At 38.6% G+C, this 11,363-nt stretch overlaps 1 long non-coding RNA gene across 1 annotated transcript; it reads right to left on the reverse strand.

Moving 5' to 3' along the window:
• Positions 1–4,972: 4,972 nt before the first annotated feature.
• LOC130472535 (uncharacterized) lies at positions 4,973–5,888 on the reverse strand. Its single transcript, XR_008933068.1, has 3 exons — positions 5,747–5,888; positions 5,380–5,436; positions 4,973–5,083 (listed from the first exon to the last, which is right to left on the reverse strand). It is a non-coding gene; the product is annotated as an uncharacterized lncRNA (long non-coding RNA).
• Between the last annotated feature and the right edge of the window lie 5,475 nt (positions 5,889–11,363).

Below are 11,363 nucleotides of genomic sequence, written 5' to 3' on the forward strand. Positions count from 1 at the left end.
AATATTATATGCATACTTGAACCAAGGGCATTATTTCCTTCATGAACTTGGGTAGATCACATGTTTGTTGACTTAATGGTTCTTCATTGCAAAATTTGTAGAACCACTAATCTAGCTAGAAAGACTAGATCACAAAATAAACATACTCAAAAGATCTTATCATCATATCTCGAAGAACATTCGATTAAAAGGATATTAAGATTGGCAAAGCATGATAACTAAACTTATGCAACAAGTGAGAAGCAACACTCACGATGTAGCACTGGAAATCAAGCATAGCTTTGAATTCCATGAACTGTTTTAAAGATGGGTTTGAGGCCCATGGTTGTAAAACATTTGGGATGAACATTTGCCATATATGAAATGTATTTTCATAATCTATTTAATCTTAGTTTAGTATTAAATGATGAGTCCCTTCAATTTGACGATATATTCAAGATAGACTGTCAGGACCAGTCTTGTGACTAAGAAATGTCTCTCAAATGAAATTGAATGTCAAAAGTTGAAAATGGTCCCTGGTCGGAGTTTTCTATAAAGATGGACGCATAGAAAACGTTAGACGACTAGAATACAAGATGACTAGTAGTTCTGTTTCTTGAACTATGTGGACATGGCAATATCGTAATCATTTGCATAGATACTTACTTTGGGAAGACTAGTATCGGACAGACCTATGAAACTTTAACTATAAGAGATGAAAATCTGTCATAAGTAAATTTCATTAAAATTATTAGACACTAATCCTCAAATACCTGAGTGATTTGAGATTACTTGTTTGAGAACTGCTTACTTTGACGTTGTCAACCGTCGCACCGTAAAAGGAGGCTATAAAGGCAACCCTCAGGTAATCACCTATCAAACGAAGTCTAATCTCAAGATCGCAAGATTGGGATTGTCCTCCCATAAATCGGGATGAGATGCTGAAAGTTGTACAAGGCCAGTCGGAGAGCAAGAAACTGTAAAATGCATGGCCGTGCTCAGATGAATCATAGTCTATGATTATCTGTTTATTTGATCAGTTGAACTCTGAAACCGAGAAACACCTGTGGACATAATAAGGATGACAACTCTTACCTTATGTTCAAGAGCAAGCATCGAGCGACAAAGGAATTAGGAAATGCACTTTTGTCCCTAAGGACAAGTGGGAGACTGAAGGAAATAATGCCCTTGGTCCAAGTATGCATTTAATGATAAATCTAATTAATGCGGTTCAGTATTAATTATGCAAGTTAATAATTCAGTGAGATCAAGTGAACTGAATGCCTAGCTAGAGGCCGCTTCAGTTCAAGTGGATTAATGATATTAATCCACAGTTTACTCTTGACTGAACCCGTAGGGTCACACAAATAGTACGTAAACGGATCAAGTATTTAATGGCATTAAATACTCTATCTAATCAATATTCGGAATCGACGGATCTTGGTTTCAGTGGGAGCTGAGATCGTCAAAGGCAAAGAAATGAATACTCCGGAAACGATGATATTGCCGGAAACGGAAATATGGATCGTGTCGGAAATATAAATATTATTCAAGTCGTAGATGTTGCCGGAAACGAAAACATGGTACATATCGGAAAATATTATCGGAAATGGAGATATTGCCGGAATCGGAAATATTGCCGGAAACGGAAATATTGTCAGAATCGGAAATATTATCGGAATCGGAAAATAATTCCGGAAACGGAAATATTAAATATTTGTTCGAGAAGGAAATTAATTCCGGAATCGGAAATGTTAAATATTGTTCGTATCGGAAATGAATTCCGGAATCGGGAAATTAAACGGAAGCGCGTCGTACGAATTAGCATCGGACGAGCTTGCTAGACGAAGGCCCAGCACAAAGCCAGGCCCACGTCCAGCAAGGGAAACGCACGCCACAACACGCCAGCCCAAGGTTGCGCCAAGCCCACCGCAAGGCAGGCCCAGCGCGCGCCCAAGGCTGCGGCAGCGTGTGGGCTTCGTGGCAGTGGGCTGCGAGTGCTCGGGCTGCGCGCGCGCTCATGGCGCCCCTCGTGGGCTGCTATGCGTGCGTGTGTTTTTGTGTTCACATACGAAACCTAAAGCGTATAGGATTCGATTGATGATTAAATTCCTAATCCTAAAACATAAATTATAAGAGTTCTACTAGGATTCTAATTTAATTAATTCGTATCCTAGTAGGATTCGATTACTTATTCCATGGCCTATAAATATGAGTTCAAGGCTCATAGTTTATAACGAGTTTCAAGTATTCAAAGGTAAGAATTTGAGCAAAAATTCAGCCAAACACTTGCCCATATAGCCGAGTATAATTAGTACCTTAAGTGCGATTCTAGTTGGTCAATCTTAAGGCGGATCCGGACGTGCTGTGGACTTTCTACGGAGGGACGACACTTGGAGTCCTAAAGACTTGTTCTTGTTCGGTTCGGGCGCAGCAAGGGAGGGTACGCTACAAAGTGTATGCATCTAAATTATGCTAATTATTATGTGGCAATTATTTTGGAATCCTGGCATTTATGGTTTTTCCGCATGATTTATATTCCCTTATATGTATCACTAGTCTTATATGCACGCGATGCGTGCAGTATTAAAAAAAACTAAAAATTGTGCTATATAAGTATATAATATACCAAGAAATATTTTACAATCTAAGGGACATTTCTTCTGATCTTATAAAGTAAAATATAAACTCAGTCTACTTATAAGAACTGTGTTCTAAAACAGAAGCTGAGGAATACAGATTAATTATTTAATTCTAGCTCAAAGTAATGGTCTAAAATGAAATCAGGGTGGTTGCTTTCTTAACATTTGAGAACTCAGAGCTTAACCCCCCTACAACAGGTAATCCTAGCTGTAAGAACTCTTTTTCTTGTTCCTCTTTTGACTTGGATTCCTCCGGGTTTGGGTTTGGGTTTGAGGTTGAGTTAGATGTTGTTCCTGTTCATAACACACCGTCACCCCTCGTTCCTGACAACCTCATGAACCACAAAGTGAAGTAGAGTTGTCTTCCCATCACTGCTTTTGTAATCAGAGAGCTTCCTCTAGGTGCACCAAGTGCTTTCAAACACTTCCCACGCGCTTTCTCCGACATTTTCGCACCAAAGTACCTAAACATGCAAAATCCACAAAATAGATTCATCATAACAAATCATTACAACAACACAATCCTAATTAATCCAATCAAATGACAAAGGCGGCATCTTTACAGTATATAATGTTAACTTTGTAAAATAGGCTTGGCCGGAATCCAAGTCAGAACACTTGTATCCCTGTTCATCCCATAATCAATTGGCTATATAGGTGGAGTAATTTTGCGATCACTCTATTAGTCTCCAACCCGAGACAACTCACTCTAATAGATTTCAGTATGACAAATACTGATCTAACCCCAAAATGGGTCACAAAAAATTCAATTTTCGTACAACAATAATCAAAATAACATATTACAATTCCAAAAATTCCAAAAAATACACATCTAGATACTACTAAAATTGGGGAGAAATACAGAAATGGCTCATCAAATTTGAGGAAGACGATGAACTTACGGAGAAGTGTCAAATAAGTTGATACCCTGATTAAAAGCTTCAATAACAGTCGCAATTGATTGTTCCTCAGAAACATCACCGAAAACCTTGCCAAGGGGAGTGCCAACAATATGGTCAAAGCACAATTATGAGCAAGTCAAAGGCATTTAGATTTTACCATAAATATCTAGCATTTTTTTTAGTACAACCAATCAATCCACAACTTATAACCACAACTTTTTAGTAGAAAAGAGACACCAGGTTGCTCCCTAGCATAGACCCGGCCTAATTGAACCTAACGGACTACGGAAGACAGAAGATAACCACTCGTTGCTAGAACCAAAACAACAAATAAGGGATGGGGCACTACACCAGTACGTCAGTACCTATACATTTCACAGTATGCAAGGGAACTATGAGTTTTCTACTATTAGAGTAGGTTTTGGATCATGTTACAGTAAAATAGTTCTATGAGCAGACTTAAGTTTAATCAATCTTATAAGTTGCTGTCAATTTCAAACAGCAGTAAAATCTAACAAATTTGGTAGGATTAAATAACCAGTAACCACATCAATTCACAGAATTAGAACGTCATAATAATCCTTGGAGATTCTTTTGCCTTGTGTAGTAAGTATGGGTTTAGAGAAATCATATAAAATATAAGTATATGTTCAAAAATCTCCACATTAAACCACCCATTAGTTCTTTTTTCATTTCAACACCCTCTTTTGTTCTGTACCGTCTTGTTAGTTACCGAAAAAAATTATAAAAATGGTTGTGCATATTCTGAAGCGAAAATGGTACACAATTCGGACAGTTTTGTGGTAAAAGCATGTGTTCCTTCCTATATATGATACCTAGTCAAAATTGGCACATAAAAACCAAGTATAAGATATAATTTGGTGGAAACAATCTGCTTGGAAAGCGTTGAAGATCATCTACAGCATGAAGAAATATCAACTTCTGCAACCTCCATGGCATTGCAGACCCATTCAGGTAGATCGCCTTTGGGAAACTGCATAAACATCATATAAAAAGGTCATTTGAATTACACTCCGTACCAAAAAAAAAAGGGAATGTATTTCAGTTGAGTTACCATTTTCTGTAAAATAATAACAAACCTACAGAATTGAAAGTCGTAAAAGTGATGATAGGACTCAAAACAACAGCAAGATTGGTGAAGTAAATACAGTATGAATCATAAAAGTTTAGTTACGTACAATGGAAAGCGTTGCTCAACAATAGATGTATGAAGATCTCTGCTTAACTGGACAAAATTTCCACAACAAAATCATGGATATGAGCTGAAACTGTTAAAACTAATCAAGTATACTAACACACTAATAAAAATCAATACCTGTATTCGTAAGTATCATCAAAGTACTTCTCAGAGTACTGGATCTGACCCATTTTCGCCTTCAATCGCACAAATAAATAAAATGAAGAACAATGAAAATAAGCAATCATGAATTACCTTGGGCCTGGAACTGGTATTTTTCTAACTAAGAGAGTTCCACCTTCGGTCCCAATTGTAGGAGCCATCTCCTGTCCTTTATTCCAATGTAAAAAGGTTACTTTGCCCTGAAAAAAATTCAAGAACAAATCAATTCATTAAGTATAATCATGATTCATGATAGTAACTCAATCAACCCGATTCACAAAATCACAACTACCAGCAACCACCATCTATGTAATGCAAAAAGCTGTTAATTTTGTACCCTAAATTGGATATAGTATTAAGCTATTAATGCAAAAAGCACTTAATTTTGCAATTAGTTAAGTTGCAAAATCCCAATCTTAAACTCTTAACTGACAAATCTAAAATTAGACTAACATTCAAAATTGAAAGAGGACCAAAATGGAAACTTTATTATTACCTGGAGTAGCTGGAGTTGATCCAGTGGAAGCCGAAGAAGATGGAGATTGTGCTACATCTGAACAATAGGGTAAAAGTTTAATTGAAGTTCAGATTTATGTGTATTAACCATTAATGTATACTTTATACAAAAAAAAAAAAACTAATTTAGTTTTTTAAAGTAATTGAACAATACTATTCTGTACTACTTGAATTATCAAATGCAAATTAAGAAAACCACCATGGTTGATTTATCCATTCTAAAAGGCTGAAATGAAATGAAAGAAAGCAACATACCACATGAAATGGTGTTGTCATTTGATCAAACACCTTACGGACAGAACCAAACAACAGAATTGAGAGTCAATGAAGGAGAAAAAATGGCTTACAATAGCATTGAAAAGAAATCGTCAACATTAGGGAGACCAACACTGCCAGCTCTCAAGTACTGATCTTCCCCTACTACCGTGAATGAGTGGTTTGCAACTAAGAAGAAGAGCTCTTGGTTTAAGGCCGCGTTGATCACTCGTATTAATCATCAATTCATTAAAGTTTCTTATTTACTAAGTTTAAATTAATGGTTACAATTTGAATAAGAAGATAATTTAAATAAACATTAAAATAAAAACAAAAAACCAAAATCCAAAATCCAAAATCCAAAATCCAAAATCCAAAATCCAAAACCCAAAACAGGAAGAAAATATTGAATGACATGAAGATCCGATTTTAGAGATAACCTAATTGATTGACCATGAATTGTAAACAACGATTTTTGGTAATGCTAAACTACCCACCCTAAATTAATCATTTCTAGACTAAACACTATACAATCACATCAACAATATCCAATCAAAACAAATTTATCCAAAAATCATAAATTCGCCTCTGCAAAAACTTCACCCAAAAAAAATTCTAAATTCACATACGACCAAATTGACATAAGTAAAGCAAAATTGAAACAGTAATTAAACGAAAATAAGAAATTGGGAAACTCAACTGGTTAGATGATGATGAAGGTTTTGATTTTTGAAGAGATTCAACGTGAAAAGGGCCGATCGATGCAGCCTCCTTATCCATCCCCACCAATTGATGATTAAAAAACCTCAATAACACAAAGATGAAACAAATAAGAAAAATGAGTTATAATCTGTTTCTTGAGAAATGAATAGAACTGGAAAAGCAGTGAGTGAGAACTCAATAACACAAATCAAATACCGATCTATCTGCAACATTCGACGAAGATGACGAACCCATCTCAAAATCTGACCCAAACCCCACTTCAATTCGCATTCAAATTTTCCCAAAATTAACGAATCGAATTGGGGATGAACAAAGATTAGGTCTCATATCTTTTAATTAGATCTCGATTTTTTATAAAAAAAATTTATGGATTTTTTCGAGCTGAGATGAACATCGAAGGAGAGGACGGGAGGGAGGAGAGAGAGAAGACGGGGGAGGAGAGAGAGAGAAGACTCCCAGGGAGGAGAGCAGGAAGCCATGAAGGGTTGAATGTGAATATGTGGGGGTATTTTGGTCAATTCAAAGGTGGACACCAAAAGTTAATTTACAAAACTAACCTCAGCTCTTGGCTTATATAATAGAGATAACCTAACAGTTTCACCTTCATCATTCATGGGAGGCTCCTCTTCTACCACATCATTGTCACTAGACTCAATGACTCCCTCTTGATCCTTCCCATTGGGCTTAGAAACCTTATTAGCTCTAGGAACATCATCTAAAATCCTCCCACTCCTTGTCACTATGGCATTCATTTGCTTTGGAGTATGACTTTGGGGTGGGAGACTAGCATGCGCATGATGTTCCCTAATGGTATTAGCAAGTTGAGCTAATTGGTTTTCAATCATCTTCAATTGAGTGGTGGATTGTTTGAATCCATCCTCAAACTCAACATTCTTCTTGGCTTGCACCCCCACAAACGACTCCATGAGAGCCTCATGATTATACTTGAGAGGCGGGAGTGATGGAGGTGCAATGCCATAACCACTAGGGTTTGATTTATATTGGTTGCCGAAGGTCCTCGGTCCATTGAATCCGGGAGGTGGGATTTGAGATGCACCATAAGGAGCTCCCGAGTTCAAAGGATAACCCCCACTAGAGGCACCCCTAAATTGCCCATAAGAGTAGTTATAGCCCCCTCCACCTTGATGGTTGGGATTATAACTACCTTGGTTGTATTGGCCTTGATTGCCAAAACCTTGAGGTTGACCATAGGGCGCTTGGCTTTGATAGCCTTGTGCCCTATAACCACCTCGATTTTGTCTATCATACCCACTTCCTTGGCCATAGCCTTGGTGGGAACCATACATGGGTGGCCCTCTAGGTTGCCTAGCAAAATTTTAATTGTTAGGGTTATCATTCCTAAGCCTCTCATTTAAGGCATGAGCATATTCCACATCAAAATCACCTTCATACGAAGGGCCATAATCCACAAAAGACACATTATGAACTAAGGGGCATGCATTGGGGAAGTGACCATAGTCTTGGCAATTATCGCAAAATGAAGTGCCCGGAGGCATTATGTCATGGGAACTAAACCTTGCTCTTCCCCTTAGTGAGAAGAGTGGCCGAAGGAGGTGGAATTGTAGATGGTGATGGTGGTTGGCTTGATGCTCTTTCTGCAAATGGTGAAGGTGGTTGGCTTGGCGTGCTTTCAAGTTTCTCCAACCGCGAGCAGAACTTCTCAATGATCCGAGCTTGCTCCATAGCATAGACCGATCCTTTCCCATCATCACTCCTTCCCTTGCCTTCATAATCCCTTGCACCAACATGCCAAGCTTGATAATTTTGGACCACGTCCTCAATTATCTCTTCAATTTGATCTTGTGTCTTGTTCATGATGGGACCTCCCGCGCCCGCATCTAGACTTGTCTTTGAACTTGGACTCAACCCCAAGTAGAAGGTTTGAAGCAACAACCATTTAGGGATCCCACGGTGAGGGCATTCCCTTTGGTACTCCTTAAAACGATCCCAAGCTTCGAAGAGTGACTCGTCTCGCCTTTTCTCAAAGGATTGGATCTTGTGGCGATATTCCTCCGTCTTCCCATGCGAGTAAAACTTGGCCAAGAAAGAACTAGTCACCTCGTTCCAAGTGCGAAGTGAGTTGGGCTTGACCTCCTTGATAAGCCAATCACTTGCTCGCCCAAGTAGAGTAGAGAACCGAAACAATGTCAACCTCACGTAATACGATGTGACACCATTGTGCTTGATTGTGTCACAATAGTGCTCGAATTGTTTGAGATGTTCGTGAGGTGATTCATTACTCTTCCCACAAAAGGGGTGGCTTTGGACCAAATTGATCAAGGTGGCTTGATCTCAAAGTTGTTGGCACTTGTTGTGGGGGCTTGAATACCACATATAGCTTCGAATGCCCCCGGTACTCCCAAGTTCTTAACCGGGAGCGCCATATTCTCAAAAACTTGCTCACTCTCTTGTTGTTCCTCACCAACACTCAACGATTCGAATATGTTATGGATTGATGAGATAGACCGAACACGTCTTAGCCTCCTTAGTGTCCTCTCCAATTCAAGATCAAGAGGATGGAGGATCCTTTGACGAGCACGCCCCCTAACAAGCATACAAACTCAAGAAAACCATGAGCAATGCCAAGGAAAAGAAAGCTAAGCAAAATTGCAATGTTACTTAAACTCAAAAACAAAAACCGTTCCCCGGCAACGGCGCCATTTTGATAGGGCAATTTTCCATCGTTGAAAGATCAACGCCACAATCAAACAAAATTTATAGAACCGCTAGACTAACCAACTATATGAACTATAGTGGCAAGTATAGGGATCGCCCCAAAGAAACGATGGTTCTCGAGTTTAAATGTCAAGCTAGTTCGAACAAGAAGTTTGATGTGAATTATACTATGAAGCTAAACTAACAATTAAACTAGATTGAATCAAGGAAGGGAAACGTCAGGGAGTTGGGGATAGTCTAGGGAAATCGGGGGAAATGAACTACAATCTAGTAATCATGAATGATGCAATGACATAGCACATAGGGGAATGAAACCAAATGACGTGCTCGCCACCTCTCGGATGGAGCACGTGAAGCAACCTAGTCTATAGAAGAGCTTTCGCCTAGTCCTAAGCTAGATAAGCTTGCATATAATAGGAACAATCATTCACTTTCATGAATTAGGCTCACAATGTCTTGCCAAACCTAAATCATACATTTAAATCTAATTCAATCAACTAGCATTTGCAACTACTACTCAATTGATCATGGAAAATCCTAGTACTAAATCAATTTAATCACATCAATCACTCATCAATCAAATCATCAAATTCCCCTAATTAGGCCCCTAGATTCTCCCCTTTCCCTAACCTAAATCTACTCACCAATCATACTAGAAATCAAGAAATCCATTAATTCTAGACTAGCAAGCATGAAATTGAAAGATTAGAAAGAGAGAATCAAAGACTAGAACAATCAATTGAACAATCAACAAGAGAATTAAGGATCAAAGTAACTAAAGTAAAATAAAAAAGAATTCAAGAATTGAAGGGATTAAAGAACAATCAACAATCACAACAAAAGCAAGAATTAAGAAATTGAATTGAATTGCACAAAATTAGAAGAAGAGTTTAGAGAATTACAAATTGATGCTTCAATGGAGGAGAGTTTCTCTCTATAGAAATGCTGAAAAACTAACTTTGAGAATCTAAAAATGTCAACTAAAATTCTACACTTAACAAAATAAACGAATATTCTATTTATAAGTTTCCCCAAATAGAAGTCAAAATTCGAAAAAGAGCAGCCCGCGCAACCATTCGGTCGCATAGACCCTCTGTGCGACCGAACGTAAAAGAACCATTCGAGCAAACACTGAGACCTGTACGAGCGAAGACAGCGAAGAGCACTTCCTTCGTCATGTGCAACCGAACAGGGTTGCTTTGGCTCATATCTCCTCTGCAGTATGATTCGCTCGAACAGAAGGGCATGTGTGGGCGCACAACTCTTGTGCGGTCGAGTAGAAAACCTTGTGCGGTCGCATCCCAAATTTGAGACATTCTGCCTCCAAAAATCCATTATGTGCGACCGAACAACAGAGCACGTTCGATCGCACAATCCCTGTGCTGTCGAACATAAAGACCGTGCGGTCGCTTTCCAAATTTGCTTTTTGCTCAATTATTAAACTACATTTTCTTTTCCATCGACTTCTTAGGCCCGTATTGCCCCAAGAGCTGAGTCGGTTGTTGTAAGATAGAGCCGTAGTGGAATGCCTGAGATTGTTGGCGTTAACACCGGCATATTTTAAAGATATCCTTTGATGGTGTTAAATTCCTTTTAATAGTCTTCATCACATTCTTTTGGCTCATTTTTGCTAGCTTGTGGAATACTGATTCACATACCATTGTGGGGTTTGAAATGAAGCGGTTGATGTAATGCAGCTTGCCCAGAAACCCTCAAATTTCCTATTCATTTGTGGGTGGCGTCATAGCCATGATAGCTTTGATTTTGGAAAGATCAGCTTCAACGCCTCGGGAGCTAATGATGTACCCAAGTAACTTACCCGAAGTCACACCAAACTTTGTGAATTTAGCCGCATATTAAATTGCCTGAGCCATAAAAGGATTTCCCAAGCACTGTTGTATGTCCTTGGTAATCATTGGATTTGACGATCATATCATAGACGTACACCTCGATTTTATGAATCATGTCATTCATAAAGGTCGCGGATGTTCTCTGATAGGTATCCCCCGCGTTCTTCAGTCCGAACGGCATAATTGTGTAGAAATATATACCCCATTGAGTGATGAAGGTTTTCTTCTCCATGTCTTCCTCGTCCATGGGAATCTGATTGTAGCCTGCATACTCGTCCATGAATGAGAATAAGGTATGATTTATAGTGTTTTCGACCAGGATGTCGATGTGTGGAAGTTGAAAACCATCTTTAGAATTATCCATGTTAACATCTTTGTAGTCAAGGCACATTCGCACTTTTCCATCTTTCTTAGGGACCAAAACGACCTTTGCAATCCA

This window comes from Spinacia oleracea, chromosome 4, assembly GCF_020520425.1.
Source record: "Spinacia oleracea cultivar Varoflay chromosome 4, BTI_SOV_V1, whole genome shotgun sequence".
Lineage (NCBI taxonomy): Eukaryota > Viridiplantae > Streptophyta > Magnoliopsida > Caryophyllales > Amaranthaceae > Spinacia > Spinacia oleracea.